This window comes from Trachemys scripta, chromosome 21, assembly GCF_013100865.1.
Source record: "Trachemys scripta elegans isolate TJP31775 chromosome 21, CAS_Tse_1.0, whole genome shotgun sequence".
In the NCBI taxonomy this organism is placed as follows: Eukaryota; Metazoa; Chordata; order Testudines; family Emydidae; genus Trachemys; species Trachemys scripta.
In genome coordinates, this window is record NC_048318.1 from 15,410,323 (window position 1) to 15,427,449 (window position 17,127).

At 43.4% G+C, this 17,127-nt stretch overlaps 1 protein-coding gene and 1 long non-coding RNA gene across 4 annotated transcripts in view; one reads left to right on the forward strand and one right to left on the reverse strand.

The window, feature by feature from the left end:
• Positions 1-17,127, reverse strand: part of ZBTB16 (zinc finger and BTB domain containing 16) — a 170,282-nt gene that overhangs the window by 19,069 nt on the left and 134,086 nt on the right. The gene's annotated exons all lie outside the window — the stretch shown is intronic.
• Positions 840-13,164, forward strand: LOC117868689. Its single transcript, XR_004643696.1, has 3 exons — positions 840-964; positions 5,334-5,366; positions 11,931-13,164. It is a non-coding gene; the product is annotated as an uncharacterized LOC117868689 (long non-coding RNA).

The following is a 17,127-nucleotide window of genomic DNA, read 5'->3' on the forward strand; positions in this document are numbered from 1 at the left end:
TTCTGTCCTTTCCCCCTTTTCAGCCATTCCAAATGAATTGCAGCAGGACCCTGACAGATTTCAATAATTTTCTGCCATGCATTAATACCAAATAGTCTCTCTCTAACACACACTATGTTAATGTGGAGAGCTTACCAAATGTGTATAAAGTTCCTTTCTTAATGCAGGGTTGTTAGAGATGGCCTTTTCTTTCTAAGATTAAAAGTCTTCAAAGAACCTTATAGCTGTATAATCTTTAATGTAAGCTTGGGCAAGGAGAAGGTATGATATGCTCTCATATTCATTAGTCAGGAGACCAGTGAATCCTCAAGAAAAAGGCTCCCTGTATTATGGATTAAACGAAGTGCAAACAGAATGATTACATTTTAAAACTCTAAATGCAAATGAATATGCCAAACTTCCGTCAGCACGTTCCAAGGAAGACAAGCTCACCACTGCTGCCTCCTGTATTTGTTCTGCAGTGAGCAGACACAAGTGCATTTCATTATATAGCACCTCCAGCTACAGTAAACAAATTTGTCAGCTCACTAGCTCATTAAGGTGTGTGCCCCGGTACATGTGGGATTTATTGGTACTCGTACAATAAAAGTAACATGAATAGATTTACTAATTTTGTCAATCACTTCAAGGGAGGAGGGGGGGGAAAAACGTTCCAGAGAAAGGACTTTGGAAGCAGAGACAAAAACAAACAAAAGCATGAATGAAACGTTCTTGGAACATTTGGACATTGTAAGTATTTTCAGCACAAAGGACTGATATGACAGTGTGCCTTTTTGGATCTCTGCCACAAGCTCAAGTTACAAGGTGGCTCGTGTGTTTGTGTGTATTAAAGTCTCAGTTATTCTGCCTTTGATGGAGTGTATGCAAGGCAGGCAAAGGCTACGTTTTGAATCCGATGAGGGAAGAATTTACGAAGCGAAGAATTAACACGCACAAAGCGACGCAACCGTTCTACCACCCAACAGTAAGCAAAGCCCGTTTCACCCTCTCTGTTGCTTTTTTCCCCCGGGGGGTCGGGGGGGATGCCAATCGGGCTGCTGACAAAACTCTCCGAAGTGTCCAAAAAACCCCCAAAACAAAATGGGTCGCACAAAGTAAATCCCGAGAGGTATGCAGCCTTCTGGTCTGTAACTTTCAAAATGACAGCAGGATTGGGTCAGAGGTCACTGGGTCTGAGGCCTTAAGTACCACAGCCAGCTGTGGAGTGGAGGCCCTGAGCCGGCAGGACGCCTGCCCATATAAATCTGCAATAAGCAGCACCCGCTGAGGGAGAGAACAATGGTATCCAGCAGGGGTGGAAGGGAGGACAAAGCAGCCAGGCCAGTGCGCAGGCCCGTAACAAATCCTCGATGGCACCACAGGACCCTCATTTGTGAAACTAATTGGCCCCCGATTGAAAAATTGGACTAACTTCAACAGCAAGAGTGTTAGAGATGAGCTGCCTTTTGGAAGCAGGGGGAAAAAAAAACCCACTCAGAACTGCGTACGCTCAAGGACGCACCCACAAAATCAGGGAGGTTGTTTACAACTAAAGGGTACATTGGCTCACAACATATGGCTTGTTAAAGGGGAAACGCACCCACGTTCCAAGTGTACCTAATGTCCGTAATTAAGCCTGTGAATTAAAATTAATTTATATCTGGGGGAAAGGAGACCGACACGCATGCGCACACACACACACACACACACACACACACACACACGGCATAGCACTCCCAGTGAGTGGGTCCGTGTGGACTTGATGATCAAAGGAGGTTCCTTACATGCTGGTGGAGGGGTGACTTTCTGCAAAGAGATAGCGCCTGCAAAATATAGTTTTAAATTACACCCCCTTCCACCTCTAAACTCCTCCACCTCTGTGTTGCGATGCTTAAAAGTTAACAGTAACTTCCCAGCTGCCTTTTAAGAATACTGAAGTTGGGGGAGGCATTAATGAAAACAGTGAAAGGAGACTATAAATTAGGAGCAGAGCAGCCTGAAAACAGAAGTAGGGAGCATTTTAAGTTAAGCATTAGGAAAGAAGAAATGTTTCTAACTAGGAGGTCACTTGGGCAATGGAATAGTTTGCAGAGAGAGGTCAAGGAGGCTCCTCATCGCTTGAGGTCTTCAAAGAGGCGGCTAGATATGACGCATCCAAAGGGTTTAAGTGCAGAAGACAATCCAGCACTAAAGCAGAGGGACACAAGAGAAGACCCAGGAGGTCCTGTCCAGACCTACTGAATTGAATGCTAACAGGCAGGATGCAGTCCATGTGTGGAGCAGGGGGAAAAAAAACCAACTTGTTTTCAGTCCTGAGGCAGAATTGAAACACATTTTCAAATGGCTAAGGACAGTGCAATACACAAGAGGGCTCGCATGGCTCTGTGGGGCACTTTCCGCTGTCACTCGGCAAAAGTTTTTAAAATGAAGGGGGTTTTAATATGAAAGAAAGTTTGTTGAATGATAAGTAGACCAGGAGGATGCTTATGCAGGATTGGTGAACGAGGAGCTGGCAAAAATACAGTCTCCTGTAAATGCATTGCTGCATTGTCTCAAACTCACCTGACTTTTGGATCAGTGTCTGAGCTTCAATGCTTGGGCCATCTGATTTGATCATTTACTTATGATGCAAAAGCCTTCACTTTAGGGGTGATTAGCATTATACTTTTGTATTACAGCAGGGCTGGAAGCCTCAGCAGAGAAGAGGGCCCCACTGTGCTTGGAGCTGTACATACACATATTGAGAGAGAGTCCTTGCCCCGAGTAGTTTACAGCATACTAAACACATAAGACAAAGGGTGGGAGAAAGGAAGTATTGTTATTCCCATTGTACAGGTGAGGCATGGAGAGGCAACCTGACTGGGCCAAGGTGTCTCTCAGTCTGTGGCAGAGCAGAAATTGCACCCAGATCTCCTGAGTTCCATTCTTCCTCCCTGGTTCACCTTAACAAGCCTAGATACACCAAGCTCCACATGTCTTCCTCGGTATTATTTCCATAGCATCAGCAGTGTGCGAAGGGTTTTAGACAAGGCTGACGAGGCCTGTGATGCAAGGAATTTACAATCCACAAAAGACGAGGGATGGGATAGAACAAAAGCAAGCGACGATGCAGTAATGGCTGGCCATCTCCCAACCCAGGGTTCTTCCCCCACTTGGAATGATTTTTACACTCATTCAAATCCTCTGACCTCCCCATTCCCCTGCCCGCCATTCTCCCTGTGGCCTGTTGGGTTGACAATTATTTGAAGGGAGAGAACCACATTTTACAGGCCTCATGAAGTAAGTGTGTTTTCAGGAGAAGTGGGTGGAGGCCTGGTAGATTGGAGAAAGGGCTTCAGCCGTAGGGGTTAGGTGGTGGAAGGAGCAGAGATCATAGTGACACAAAAGATAGAAATAAATAGCTTCCTCTCCCTCCATCCCTGCCCAACGGTGGCAGATGCTCGGGGGAGGAGGGGGGAAAGAGAGAGAGAGAGAGAGTGTTTGTGTGTGTGTGTGGGGGCAGGCTAGCTGGCATCCCTCCAAGGGATAACAAGCTTTCTGTAAGTAAAGCTGTGCAGAGGTGACACAGGGACTCGACCCAACTGATGGCAATTGCCAAGGGGATATGTCTAGACTCCCAAGCCACCAGAGACTGCCAGCTCCAGTCCCTTCACCAGGCACCCAGCAAGGTTGGCGTAATTTTATCCATGAGGCTGAGACCAATCTTAGCAACAAGCTGTCGTCCCCTTGTGAACAAGGCGTGAAGATGGCACAGAGCACTGGAACCCTGCCAGCACTCCGACGGGTCACACCAAAACAGCTCAGATACCTAAATAAGGGCCAGATTTTCAGGAGTGCTGATCACTCAGTAGCTCCCACCTTGGCGCTTATGACCAGATTTCGGGAAGAGCACAGGATGCAACGTGCTGTGCTCTTTGGAAAAATCAGGCCACTTGCTTTGCTGCTTACCTGAGAGCTGAGTTCATTTGAAAATTTGGCCCCAATGACTGGAACATCTGGCCACAGACAGTGAACTTGCTGAGCAGCACAAGAAACAAACACCAAAAGGCTGAGGAGGGAGGAAAACAAACCACCCACAAACAGAGCCAAGTTATTTGAAAAGCACCTATGCCCATAAAGTACACTGAAGTCTCTGCCTGTCACTGTTAGGAAGCTAGAGGACAACAGGAGTTAGGAACCAAAATGCAACTGATGCACGTAAGTTGCCAGTGCTAATACGCAGAGGATAAAGACTGGCTCAGCAGTACTCCCTGAACTGTAAAACAAGAACCATTGGGGACCGAGCCAGTGCACCAGGACAGAGAACGTTGGAATTCCAAGTTGAATTTTATACTTGCTTTTCAGACCCCAAACATATTGCTGGTGGTGTTCTCCCCGAGCCCCTCGTCTGGGACGACTTCAAACACACATAAAACCAAAATCTCAAACAAAATGCAGCGCTATTGTTTCCAAGCCACATTTGAACGCTCCAGCGTTGAAAGAAAAATCACCCCCAGATAAATAAACCACCACCACGCAGACAAACAAAAAAAAGGAGGGAGACGAATTTATTCATTTCACTGACATTAATGGTGTTTCTCTCCTTTTTTTCCAGGAAGATGATTACAAATTAAGCAGCATTTAAATGCTTTTTACTGTCAACAATTAAAAAGAGAGAATATGGAACAGAAAGTATAGTGGCCATTCATTTCCACGGTAACGGTGCTATCAGAGAACACCAAGGGGCCTTTCCTGTACTGTACACTGCACAATGGCAAAAAGTATACCATTAATTTTGTAGAACATTCAAAAGCAAATTAAAATATAAAAAGCTCTAGGCACAAAGATAGATACCAAGAGAGAGGGCAGAATAGGTCAAGCTTGTGGAATTAAAGTCTTAGCAACAGTAGAGATTTAAGCATAGCCCTATTACACTACATTCAATAGCCATCTTCTCTTTTTTTTTGAGAGAGAGAGAGAGAGAGAGAGAGACTATGTGCTGTTTTCTCAAAGCTTGCAGTAGTAAACAATTAATACAGTGTGTGTAAGTGATGAAGACTTCAAAGACAAGCTATATCTGCCATTTAGATTAGATTTTGGCTGCAACAAACTGTTTGGAAGAGAGAGGTATCCGATACGTGCAAGACGCTTAAATAACAGATTATTTGAAAGCTGATTTTTACTGGATTGATACATACTCAAGGGAGGAAAAAACTCTAAACTAGTGGCTGTAAGTGGAGAGATTTGTGGGGTGTAGGGTTAAAACTATTGTTTACTCTCCCAAAAGCAGCATTTTTCCACTTACCTATCACCAGAGATTTAACGACAAACTAGGTATTTTTCAAATACACTTACGAATATTTCTCCCTTTCCAGACTCCTGGTGAAGAACGTTCAATTTTTTACAAGGTTAGTGAAAACTAGTAATCCTCCCCCTCTCCCTCGGAGTCTGCAGAGAATGGAATAAAAATAAGATTTGTTTGGATACAAGCATATGGGAGGATGCAGGATTTAAAAAACAACAACAACAACAACAACAACAAAAAACAAAAAACCAGGAGCTGTGCACATTTCTGTACCGTAAAGTTTAATATGCAGGAGGTACGTCAAAGAAATAAGAGAGACACGTCCCCTTTAAAAGGAAATATAATTTACAGTGTGCAGCCAGGCGGTCCATAGTTTCAATCTCGTTTACTATAGAGAAAACTCTGCTAGCTGTTCTCTATCCCACAAATCCGATTTAATCAGACAAGCCAGCCAGCGTGGCATGAAGTAAAAACGGATAATTAGTAAACAGAGAGCTACTTCAGTGCTTCATTGGCATTCGAGCCGGGCTAGTGTGTCGCATTTAAAATGCAGTCTGATGAAGTTTACAAAATCAAACCATTTGTTACTCCTATTGAAGAGGCTTCAGGCCACTTGCAATTAAATTGGAATTAGTGCTCAGAATGAGATACAGCAAATTCATACTAAAAAGGGATCTGACTTTGAGACATTTGACTTCAAGTCCCCTCCACCCCGTACGTGTGTTTTACAGAAGCACTTCTTCCTCACCCCTATCTATCGTAGCTCCCTTACCCCAATTCTCACCCTCCTTCTCCATTTGCCTGACGTGGGGTTTTAAATGGATATGGGGAACACAGCTGATACCAAACGCACGGCCAGATGAAGCGTGTATCATTACCATGGCGGAATGGCTGGATCGACCACAGTACTTTGGACCCTCATTGGGTTTTCTTAACTGCATAGTTTAAAGTGATCCAAACGGCCAACTACAGCTATTCCAATTGCGAAAGGAATTGAATGGGAGAAGAGGGGTGGGAATAAGCAATGGTTCTGAGCGGGTTATGGTTTTGGGAAGCGATGATCTCTCTTTAGGATCTCTACCAAGCTCCCATCAACACCACAGTTGCGTTGCCATTCTCTTCTGCAATCTGGTTGTCTCAGGACAACCAGTGACTATGCCTCGTGCTTCACCCAGCAGACCATGCAAGAAATGGGCACACGAGGGGGAGGGGTGTGAAATTTACACACCTGCCTAAGAGCAGAGAAGTGAAATGGTGGCATGAACCCTACTGGGAAAAATGAGCATTTTATGGGCGGGGAGGCATATTGGATTTTGAGGCCACATGGAGTCTCCTTGCTGATCAGGCACCAATCTTTAGGGGAGGGATGTAGGAAGAAAACATTACTATGAATACAGCAAAGAATGTTGTCTCCCAGGCTCAGCCGAAGTCAGGAATAAACAAGAAGGTGCTCCCTACATTAGGCCACTCTGAGATCAAGTATACCCTATAGCAAGAGAAAACCTGATGCATGCTGAGCCGGCCCCTTGAAGAGCAGGGTAAACGTCTGTAGCTATACAACGCGTGGGGCTTTAATCATTGAGCGGCTTTTATCTCCTTATCAAATATTCATTCTTACATTTTTAAGCAGGTTTCACTCCACAGCCCTGGCACTACTGTAGGGGCCAGAGGACAGCACACGTATTCTCTCCCTCTTCTCCTCCGTTCCCCAGAAAAAAACAGGCTCAGGCTCTCTTTGAAGGGGCCTCCTTGCTTTCAGGTTCACAAATCGCCTTAACTCCCTGGGTCTCCCAAGCAGCAGGAAGCTCCCAAGCGCGTGGAGTGAAGGGTGCGAACAACGCGGGGATATCGTGCTGTGCTTTGGATATCCTGACGCAAGTTTCCTAGGGCAAATTACAGGCCATTTAACTCTGAATTGTCCTCTGCATGCAAGTCTAAATTAATATTAGCAGTTTGTGTCTACTAGTTGCCAATGTTTCCTTTTTTTTTTAAAAAAAACACTGTTCATCTTTTTAATAACCCTGCCTGTCCCAAACTCCAGCAAATCACTACATAGCATCAGAGATCCTCAAATCAGCAATTTACTAGGATGAAAAGCCAGAAAGATTCTACGGTATCAACATTTAAAAACAAAGGACACTAATCCCAATAATACACAGTAAGCACGAGTGGCACTGAAATCCATACAAAGCCCTGGGTGGGAATGCTACTCAGCTACTAGACTGTACACCTTTAAACACTTCTTTGGCTGTAAAACACGTTCTGAGGGTTCTACACAAAGAAAAGGAGATTCTGGCCTACACTAGGGGCATGCTGTTTGAAGAGTGACATTTTAAAAAAGCTCAAAGCAGTTTGAGACACTGTTATCAATATGCTACGTACATGGCACGCACCAAAAAAACCTCAAAGCATTTTACCCATCTTCTGTAATTATCATTTGCCCCATTTTACAGATGGGGAAATTGAGGCACAAAGAGGCCAGGTGACTTGTCCAAGGTCACACAGCAACTCTGTTGGTAGAATTTGGAATAGACACCACAGCTCCTGGGTCCTAGTCCTGTTTTCTACCACCACATTATGCCACCTCTTATACACAGAGATTAACTTTTTCCTGCCACGCTAATAACCTGAACATAGTGAAACTGATTAAACCATAACTACACACACACACACACACCCCCCCCTCTCTGGGTCAGGAGCCTTGTACAACAAGTTTCAGTGTTCGTTCAGTTTGTATGTCTAAACAAACTTCACAAAACATGTGATTTCATAACAGAAATGCCAAATATGTACTCACTATAGTAGGCACAGAAGAAAATAGACAAGATGCCTGGTTCTTGCAATGCTAGATTTCAGAGCGGTTTAATTAATTTAATTTTCATGTGGACTACTACTTTATAGAAAGCATCTCATGGACCACTCTGCTACTATTTGCAATTGCACGACATCCCAGTGGTTGCTTACCCAGAAAAGAGATATTAGGAAAGTAAATGTATTTTTAGCAGTCTTAATGCAATGCAACAGCTGGAAACAAGTAGCAAGAGGCAGCACCATGCGTTCAGCCAGATGTCCATGGACTACCAGTGGTCCTCGGACCACAGTCTGGGAACCACTGAGCTACAAAATAGCCCTTGTTTCACACTGAACCCGCAGCAGCTTATAGATGGTGAGAATGCTTATTGAGGGACAGATGTTTTGCTTGAGGAGTCTACATAACAGGTTTTCTTAGGTCTTAAACGACCTAAGTTTAGGTTTCTCCTGGTCTTATGCTACCTCCAAGCTTATCCACTGACCTTGGTTCTTGCCCCCATCCACATTTTTATGATTACTTTTCAATGTTGTAATAGTTGTGGTGCTTAGTAGGCTACTGGTAGTGGGCTTTTTATTTCTAGGTTGTCCATCTGATGCTGGCCTACATTGGCCTGATCCAAAGCCTGCTGAAGCCAGGAGAAGTTTTTCCTGTTGACTTCAATGGACCCTGGACCGGGCCTAAGTCATTACCATTTGACTGCAATCCAGTGTCCTAGATGAAATGATTTGCTGTGTCACAGCCCAGTTACTAAGGGGCAGATGACTGTAGCCCATATTTAGCAAAGCACTTACACACGTCTTAAATCCCATCAAAATAAAGGGGACCTCAGCACTTGCTGAATCAGGGCCTTGATCAGTAAAATCTATATGCATTGGATGTCCCACTTGTTGGCAGTTTCAGAGGAAGGTGCCAAGGACTATCTGAGCACTGGAGACAACTCCCACGCTTAGATGTTACCCTCCAAGAGACGCCTGAAGCAGCAGGGAGAGAGGTGAACTTCCACCGCCTATGCGCCAATTGTTCCATGGAAAAAATGTCTGTACTCAGACCCTCAATCTGCATCTTTCCCCAGCATGGAGTTAAAGCAATAAAAAAGGGCCTTGGTGCATTTTCTACCATGTTGCTATTACAGGAGAAATAAGCATATATCCAACAAAGAGTAGCAATATAGCAAAAGATGGCAAAACCAGTAGTAGCCATGTAATGTATGTTTTTTGAAACAGTACCTGGGCTATCTAATGGGATGTTCGTTCCCTGTCAGTGGCCCTTTAAAGCTGCTCCCAGGCATCATATGAAAGATTGTACTTTGCCCCAGAACTTTGCTAGATGTGCATTGCTAAGGCGAAGAAGATTAACCTGATTTCAGTGTCTGTTTCTGCGATTCTGTGAGCTCCGATGAAGACAAGAATAACATCTATTAGTTGGCAACATCAAAGTGAGCCTGTATGGAATGTGTGAAAGAGACCTATGCTAATTGCAGTTTTTCTGAACCCCCCCCCCCTTTTTTTTTTAATAAAAGTGTCATCCCAGCACTCAGCAAACCCATCCTTTTACAATTCTCCCCTCTCATGTCACTCCCGTGCAACACTTCTGCCTGAAACAATGACCCTATTGAGAGATGATTGCTGTTTTCCGTTAATACTATAGCAGTGCTGGAATGCTAAAAACACATTTTTTAAAAAAAGGATACTGTATTTGAAGAATCTTTCAAAGGCAACACAACAGCACGGTTTTGGAGCGGCTGAAAAACACAGGATTGTGCTGCACACGGAGTAAGAGAACGATGCAGGGCACCCAGACACCAGAGGACTGATAAATACTCTTTTAGCTGAGCACAGGGTTGAGAGTCAGGAAGTCCTGAGTTCTAATCCTGACTCAGCCACTGACTTGCGGGGGGATCATGGACACACCACTTAGCCTTTCTGTCTCAGCTTCCCACCCGTAAAACGAGGATAAATAATACGTATCTATGATGTTGCGAGGATATCTGTACAATGCTTTGAACATTACAAAGCATGACCTAAATGCTAAGTAGTAGTACATGTTAACATTTGGACAAACCATCCAAATGCATTTCTTGTCATGTCTTACTTTACCGCAATCTAACAGACGCAGAATCGAACTACGGACTTCTAAAAGTAATTGTAATGCAATGTTGCCGGTCTCAGTCACCTAGACCCCAAGGATTGCAAAATGCTTTACAAACGGTGAGTCCAGTCTTCCAACGCAATTGACTCAGTTGGGCACTATCGCCATTCGCAGAATAGGAAACTGAAGCAGAGAGCTCAAAGTTACTGGATGAAGGCCAGAGTACGAGCCGCCCGCAGCGCCCGAGCTGGAATCCACATTTCAGTGGAGTGTGCCTGGACTAGAAAAAACATCCTTCAGTTTTCTCTTTGCAGACATAGTTTGGTCTTGGTCATCAGTGAAAATGGAATTTTGCCCAGAGAAATGTATATAATATGTGACTAAGCAGGGACACATTAATTTCCCCAGAGGGGGAAACCCAACCAAACAAAAAATGCTCAAAGAGATGGGAAACGAATACACAATAAACCACCAAAGATACAATTCCTTACATGCTAGAATCACCATTCATCCAAAACCAGTTTCAAAGCCTGCCGCTGGATACAAGGACGGAGCTTTCGTACTAATTAACATCTTTATATAAGGGAAATTCTCTCAAGGGGGCATTTGCTCGATTATTATTTACTCAAGAGATACCACAACTTTCTTCTTAAGTTTAACGGACTACAGAAAATTAATTCTTAAAAAGCAGCACAAGCCACCTCCTATTCGGCTGCTGATTCTCCTTCCTTTTGTGCCGGTTTAATGCTGTAGCTACTGGGGGAAGAGAGACCTTCTCTGTAATGGAAACTTCCAGAGTGGCAACCTCTCTCTCTTTAAAGCAGTAGGTGCCTCGTTGTCTTTTTTTCACCCAAATTATGTGCAACTTCCCACACAAATATTACGAGCAGAGCTGGCTGGAAAAGAGTCAAAACTTTGATAATGAGAAATGGGGAAGGGAGAATTCCTAATGATTTCTTTTTAGGGTGAAATTCTCCCCCTCCCCCACCCATGTTTTGACTAGTTCTTGTTAGAAGCAACCTCCACTAGAAACCAGTGAAGATGCTATTTGGGAGACTTGTATTCAAGAACAATATCAGGGTTCTTGGGTCTTTGGCTGGCCAGCGCTGTGAATGCCGAAGCCATGGTGCATGCACGTAACAGTCTCCAATTTATTTTTAACAGAGTCTCCGATTTTATTTTTAACCTCGATTGTCTCTTTCTACAGCACTGACTGAAGGAGAGAGCAGGATAAGGAGACATCCAAGTCTTCCTCCTTCTCCTCCCCATGGTTGCACAGCTGTGAAGCTATATCAGATGCCCTAGCTGCAGGCAGGGTACGGCCCCCATTCGAAGGCTGAAATGGGTGGGTCAGACAGAGATACAGCCAGGATAAAACAGGACAGTTGGTAAACACGAGCACCTTAGAATCCAAGTGGGGGACAAAATCCATTCTCAAATCTCAAGACTCCCAGCACAGAAAGTGCGGGGGGAGGTGGGCGAAAATGATGTCTTTGTTAGAAGACTTTACAGCATATATTTTGGAATCTGAATGGCTATTATTCAAGGGTGGGTACTTGGTTATGTCATTATGTTATACTAGGCAAGCAGTTGAACAAACATTCTTGTACTGGAAGTTTGTTTATGCCTGAGCTGATTAATTCCAAGGACCATCTGGACATTGGGAACAATGTGGTCCCATATCTGAATGACCGGGCACATTAGTCACACCCTCTTCACTCGACCTCTCAGTCCCTAATCTTCACACTTTCTCTCATTCTCTTTTAGTGAGGCAAAATGACCGGATCCGTTTCTCACCTCTCCTTTGGCTGGCGAAGTTCACAGGAGACAAAAGGCCCTGAGCCTCAGTGCATGTTGGTGCAGTAGTCAAAAACGACAGGCTGCATAAAAATGACATATGTGGCTTCCCTCCCACCTCCCATCCTCCACCTCAAAGTCTGGCTTCAAGATTCCCAGCAAAATATTCCTTCTCACACAACCTGTGTATGGAGCCCAAGCAGCTGCTGCCCGTCCTTCCGCCTTCTTATACTGTAGGGAAGAGAAACCCTCCCCAGAGGAGACATTTTCCCCCCTACTCGCAGTTGCATCATACTGCTGAACTTGGGTGTTAAAAAATGGCTTGCTTCCTTTATTACTGGGGAGGGGGGGTGTCTTGTGTCGGTAATGGCTGCTCTGCTTGCTTTTAAACAGGACAAATGGAGTCACAAGTGCTTGCAAAAATAGCCAGATCCACATAGGAGGCTGCATATAGTTTTATGGTTTCAGAAAACTTGATTGGCCCTTCCGGACAGAGCGTCTCCAATTTTAAATCCTTTGTTCGTCTGACACGCATTAGAAAGTCACTATTCCAAGTAGCTCTGTGCCCCTCTGCTGCCCTTCATCATCATCATCAGTTTACTTCTACTTTATTACACTTTTCGGTAATTGCTCAGGGAAGAATTATTACGAGGGAGCGGGAGAAAAATCAAGTGACTATTAGCAGCGGTAGCTTTATTGCAACAGGCACAGAACTCATTCATTTCATGTTTTGCAGAATATAAAAGCACTGAAACATTTTAATTTTAAATTCTTATCATTGAATTTACTGCTTTTCTCTCACAATGATTTGTGTTGCTTTTTAATTTTTACAGTCTCTACAGAAGCCAGATGCTACCGCCTAGGGCCAAAATAATAAAAACCCACTGCAGTCATGAGTTACAGAACAAAAAAGAAACACGCAGTTGACAGAAGTTAATATCTCAATTTAACAGTGCTGCTTTGCTAATGATCCTTTGATATGTGTTTATTTAGAAAGGTCTGATCTTGACCTTGAAGGCAAACTAAACCACAAAGTCTTTATGAGAAAAGAAAAAGACTTTATTTATAGAATGGCTTTGTGTCAATCACTGAAGCAGCTGGATTTGAGGTGAAAAAACATCACTAAGGAGGGTGCGGGTTCATACACAAAGTGTTAATTTACGGATATGATTCTTGGAGAAAAATTAAATTCTAAATAAGGATAGGATGCGTGTGTTTAGCAGCCTTATGAGCTAGGCTAGGACACAAGACCTTAGGTTAGAAATGAGCTGCAATTTCTATTTGCAAACGAAAATAGAGATTTGGTTCAAAAACATTATTCCAGACAAGCATTAAACCGCTTCTGTTGTTACCGCACATAGTGCTGCCTGCTTTTGAAGACAATAGCCTGTAAAAGATGGCCCAAGGGATACAAATGTTACAGTGACTGATTTTGATGCCCAAAGCTGAAGGCTGCAAAGGATGGTCACTCTTCAAGCCCAAAGGGGTTGTTTGTAAGAACTCCTTCCACTCAATAGAATAGCCGCTGCAGGCCAGACTTTGCCCTCAGAAATGCTAGTAGTGCTAAAGCCAACCACATTTGGGAGCTGTACACACGTCCAACAGCACAACAGCCTGCAAATCTTCTGTGCATGCATGCACCTGCAGTATCGGCCATCTTGGCATTTTCTGAAAGCACGGTACATCTAGGCAGAAGATAACCCACTGCTCTACCATCTCTGTAAGAACAAGAGTCTACCCTCCAATCAACCTATTTGTTCTCCGTGGTAATTGTACAATCTCTCAGGTTTTTGAACTGGTGCCCATCTCTGTATCTGAGCACCAGATTGCAAGAGGTCTTCATTAATGGGAAGTCATTTATATAGTGCCCAAAACACTCACCCAAAATATGCTAGGCATGTTTATTGGTGATAATATCAAAGGACGCCTTTTGGAAGAGGATGCAGAGCTAAGAGAACTATGCTGGACTGAAAAACCACGGAGCTTCCTAGCATTGCAATAAAGGCTGGGAAACTGTTCTACAGTGTGGTTTTCCCTGATCAGATACTCAGAGAAACACGTGTGCCCAGTATACGAAAGGGGACTAGGGAAGGAGTTCACCCACTTGTATCATACTGCGCTCTTCCACCACCAAAGTGAGTACTCAACCCCCCTTGCGGAAATCCTTTCTTTAGATTATATTGTGCACACGTGAACAGGCCCAATCCTCAGCGTGAGTGGAACCCAAGCATCAGAGGACAGAACTGGACCCACTGGGATAAAACGGGGACAGGGAGATGTACGCTGTCCTCTCTGAGCCACCTAAGACCTTTGTGCCAGATGCGAGGTTCAGCCCTGCAGAAGGCTGGCAGTGTTTTCACTGCTGCCTTTGCTTCCATCACAGTTCCACCGGTAGGAGCTGCTCAAGGGTAGGTGCTGGATAAAAGCTCTCCTAGCACATCTCTACTAGTGACCCCTGCTTTCCTTGCTAAGCTGCCCTTCACTGCTACACCGAACAAAATAAGAGGGACTGCTCTCCACTACCTCAACCCCAGCAGATCAGCTGATAGGGTTTAATCCTAGGTAAATCTAGGTCTGTAATTTGGAGACAAGGAATGTATTTAATATGTATTTTCAATAGTATGCACATCTACACAAACCGTAAGAACAAGTTTCTCTTTCCAAGGAAACCAACAATCACACAAACCTTATGATTTGAAATGAAAATAACATTAACTTTTTTATGGACCAGTTACATTTTACTGCATCTTCATCATTCGGTCGGGAAATCAGAGTTTCCCAAATTCCAAATGGCATGGAAAGTCTAAAAACCACACATTGCACCAAAGAGATTTACACATTTAAGGAGGTTTGAGTATTCAAATTCTATTTATAGGTTAGGTCAATGCACTTATTTCAATAAAATGACATTATAAAAAATTCAACTGGAGCCAGTCCCTCTCCCCCTCCCTTTGATATTTTGTTTTAGGAAGCTAGCAAAGGCTCATACCTACTCACGTTTTTACCAAGCAAAGGTCAAACAGTGAAAACGCTCAGAAGCCCAGCAATGCAGAAGCAGGGTTAAGGGAAAAAAACCTTCACATTTTAGCATTGGTCCCAATTAAAAAAAAATATCTTGTCCCATTTAGTTTAGAAGCACCAAAAGAATTGTAGCAATAGAAATACAATCTGCCTGCAGAGATTGGATTATTCTTTTCTGGGCAATGATAAATGTCAGAAAGAGTTTTGCTCCCTGGCACTGCTAACCAATGCAAACTCTAAACTGAGTCAGTTACAAAAGACCTCTTTATAAGTTGACTAGAGAGTTTTCAACGGAAATAAATGTGATTGAAGAGTCCCATCTGGTCAAGCAACCTAATAGGAAAAGCTTAGTGATATTACACAATACACTCAAACTCATCTAAAAGTAGATACATGTAAGACAGCAATGATATTTCAACTTAAAACAGGTATGAAAGATTGATTGATCGATCATAGGTTTAAGATGAAAGTTTTTATCTCAGATGAACGACAATTCTATGTACATAGTTCACTGAAACACACAATGGTGGTGCAGAATTATTCCTGTTATTCGAGCACGGCAATTCTTTGTCCAATATTAATGCAGGAGCAATGGTCACACTATGCCTATCAGGGTCTGTGTGTCCACAACTTAACAGGATAGTGATGAATCTGCCCTCTAAAATCCTGTTCCCAGTCTAGATAAAACAAAATGTGAGGTGGGAACTAATGTAAACCAAAGCCATTATCACCTCTTATCAGATTCCAGGTCTAGACTCTGGCTCAGTAAAGTGTGACTTGGTGCATACCCCACAGTTTAGTTACAGGCCCATTCATAAATTCAGCCTTCGCACTGTCAGGATGTGAAACTTCGCTAGTGATCCATACTGGTCTGGAATTACAAGTTGTTTATTCAATAATCAGCAATCTCCTCAATGGAATTTCTAGTTTTAAAACAAAATGTGCTCATATTTAAAGCATTAATATAAACACAAACTCTGCATGAAACTACTCGGGAAATAATTTTTACTACTGACAAGTGGAAGAGAGAATAATTTGTTTGTTTTATTTCTCAGGATCACCTACCCATAATTTCAGTTAAGGCAAGGAAGCAGGTTGTGGGAAAGCAATGTTGGCCTCACTTGGAATTTGCAGGTTTCTTAAACTCCTTTCGATGTGGTGTTTCTCCTAGGCAACGTGTGGACATGGCTCCAGTTTCGTTGTTTTTAATTTCATGGCGGCGGAGATTGGACAGGTGACCATCTGTTAGCACCCTTTGGTACTATTGCCCTCTCGGAACGGGGAGAATGGTGCAGCATTTTAACAGCTATGCAACTTCTGGTGAGGTTCCCAAAGATGCTGATGGGCAATTGCTCATCAGAATATAGTGTCTCCCCTTCACATATGGTCTCACAGAGTTCTATTCTCTCATTCCTCCTACTCAAAGCATTTGAGACATGAGTGTTGAGAGCAGTTGGCTTGGGCTGCAGTGCCATCAATATGATGGAGATCTAGGCCTTTTTTTTTTTTTTTTTTTAAATAAACAAGTGACTGGAGAATTTGGGTTCACAAGTTTTTGGATTCTCCGCTAAGGACATCTCGATGGGGTTTGCTTTACAGGAGGAGTGTGTGTGTGTGTGTGTGTGTGTGTGGTGGTGGTGGTGGGGAAAATAGGGGATGCACAAAATCACTTTTGATAATCATGGCTGTAGTCTCTAATGGAAAAATATGAAGATGGACAGGTGCTTTTATGGAAGTGGCTTGAGAGTGGGTAAAATGGAAGGAAAAGTCCATCCTGGGTCATCTAGGGCACCAGATCCACTCATTTTTAATTTAAAGCAAGAGTCCTTTGATTTAAAACAAAATATCACAGCTGAAGGCTTGGAATTTATTTGGGTCTTGTGCATGACAATTCTGGCAATCAGGTGCAGTCAAAGTATTATTCAAAAAATTAAAATTACCACTTGTTTTTATAGCACTCAAACAGCATAAAAGGTTATACTTTCAAGAATGTCTGTGCTGAAATATAAGTGATGGATCAGCATTCACATTGCATTCCCCATCAGTACCTGGCTCAAGCCGGAGAAAAGTCAATGATCCAACCAGTGGATCAAATTCGGCGATGAATCCTGGTCACGTACCACCTGAGCCATGTTGCACATATGCT